Source organism: Austrofundulus limnaeus, unplaced genomic scaffold (genome assembly GCF_001266775.1).
Source record: "Austrofundulus limnaeus strain Quisiro unplaced genomic scaffold, Austrofundulus_limnaeus-1.0 Scaffold6, whole genome shotgun sequence".
In the NCBI taxonomy this organism is placed as follows: Eukaryota; Metazoa; Chordata; class Actinopteri; order Cyprinodontiformes; family Rivulidae; genus Austrofundulus; species Austrofundulus limnaeus.
In genome coordinates this window covers 2,396,894-2,399,421 of record NW_013952408.1, presented here as the reverse complement: position 1 = coordinate 2,399,421, position 2,528 = coordinate 2,396,894, and positions in this window count along the sequence as shown.

Here is a 2,528-nt window from a genome sequence, read left to right as displayed (position 1 = left end):
TATATATATACACCACTTTGTTACATAAAGTGTATGTTTTTTCAGTTCATAGGAAACATTTCTGGTTAAAAAATTATAAGTAGCTGAAATCAAGACTTTGGACTTGACATACTTGTTTTATTTATCAGAATATTGATCAGTCCTATTGTTTCTTCTTCATATACATCATTTGAATTATCAGTGCCACTGACTTTCTCTGTTTTCCCTCATCATAGAAGTATAAAAATCGTGCCTGACCTAAAACTCATATTTGTTTGTTTCAGTGTTGTATAACTCAAAGCAATACTTGAGTAAAAGTGCAAGTATCTTACCATAAAATCCCTTTGGTAAAAGTTTAAGTCTTCTCGAAGAATATTACTGGAATAAAACACTTAAAGTATCTGACATTTGTTGTATGAAAAGCCCATAAAAAGTCATTTTTGATATGCCTTAAAAGTAAATGCATTGTGTAAAAGTGAGCAGTTAAAATTTCCAAAAGGACGCTTGCGAGGTAATCATTCTGCTTAGTCCACCAGGGGATCACCACACTTCTCACAGAACCTGCAAATATCACAACATTCAGCATCCCAGCACACATTAAAATATTAAAGCCTACCATAAACAACACATCCACGTTTTTTATTGACTCGTGTTTGAGGTTTTTATTCATAAAGCTAAAGTGTGAATGATGTTTTTTCACAAGCTCAACATTTAACTGTGAACTCGTACTCACACATACAGCAAAGTAACACAGTTGCACTCTGCCTGTGGTGAATTAGCTGTTAGATATGCCTGTAATGTAGTCTCGGACTTGTTTTTACTTTGCACATTTGTCCGGTACTGATGTTTGCTGATGTCAAATTTGAAAGCTATTTGATTGTGCAGCTCAGCGCTGCAGTTTAGGCTCAACAAACAACATTAACAGCATTACAACAACATTAGTCATGTGTTTTGGATACAATTACCCATCTATGAAAAGGTGTGTCCAAACTGAAAATCCATATTTTATGTATTTGTGACAGTATATACACAGAAAAGTTAGTATATCCTTTAGAATAAGGAAATGTGGCCCTCCTCATGATTCAATTCAGTCCCTGCGAGGTACAATCTGAGGGTACAGAGGAACCCATGGTAGCTTTTAAGTTACAAAAGGCCCTTTTTAACATTGCCTAGTTTTCATGTTTGTGTCCATCAGGAAAATAATAAATGATTTAAGCATATATTTTAGAACTGCAAATAATAAGAAGCTAAAAGAAAAGAAAAACAACAATAATGTTGCCCGTCCGCAGTTTAGCAGGATCACGTGAACCAGCCAGAAGGATGTTGTAAAAGTGATTTGTAAGCAGATGAGATGAAAATAGAAAATGGTAATTGAATGAGAAGTGTCAAATTTAACGTTCAAGCATAACAACTACCTCCTGTCTGTGAGGGTAACAAACACTAACAGCCTGATGAAAGCCATCAACAGTCCAGAGTTGAAGCTGTTTTCTGCTCTAAATGGATGTTGCAGGATTTGCTAACATTTGCCATGATTGCATTATGCTACTCGTAAATCAGTAATGTTGTGTCATTTACTTAAATAAAATAACCAAATTTTGTTTTTGGTGTTTTATTATGCAGTTGCTACTTGTGCAGAAAAGCAAAAGCGTAAGATCTTGCCATGATAATGAGCATTTTCTTCTCCAAACCCTTTAAAAACAGTATGTTTATTCACATGTGATGCCTCATCCACTGGTGAAAGCAAGACTGCTTTATTATTTCCCTAATAGGCAGAATCTGATTTCCCTTACACGGGAAGTGCTTTTTTAACTGACTGAACTACAATATTTTTATTTCTGTATAAGTGTGCACAGAGGAGAACAAAAACAAATAAAAAAACATAAAAACTGAGATCATGGCCTGCAAGACAAGTGAAGCCACTCCTGCACAGGCAAGATTAAAACGAAGAAGGAAGGCCTATTCTTGAACTTCCCAAAACAGAGTACAGTAACACGTTTTACCACACTGTGTTTTTGGAGCGTGATAGCTCACTTTGTGTTCACGGCGTGAAGTTATATTTACTAAGACAGCGGGTCTTCTCAGAAATGTGTCTTTTAATAAAACCTGCAGCGACTAAGTTTTTTTTCTTCTTAATAATTGATCTTCAAAGAATTCTTATGGAAACTAAATTTACCCCATAGATGTTTATAAAGTGTATAAAGTATCTTATTAGCAATTAGACCTTACTTCTGCTATTTTACTGAGCTGTTCCTGCATTTCCTGTTTTGAATGTCTGTCAGTTTCTACAGTCTGAGTTTTCTTAAGGCATGTGTTTGACTTTTGGAGCAAGAGTTTGAGAGCTTTGAGCTCTGGTTTTGGGATCTGTAAGAACAAATCTTTTTTTTTTCAATTTGGCTTATATGTCACATTGTTTTCTTTACATAAAGATTGTCAAGAAAAGATATGTTTCTTTTGTTACTGCTGTCAAAATGTAATATTTACAGCGGGTAAAATAAGTATTGAACACGTCACCATTTTTCTCAGTAAATATATTACTAGAGGTGCTAATG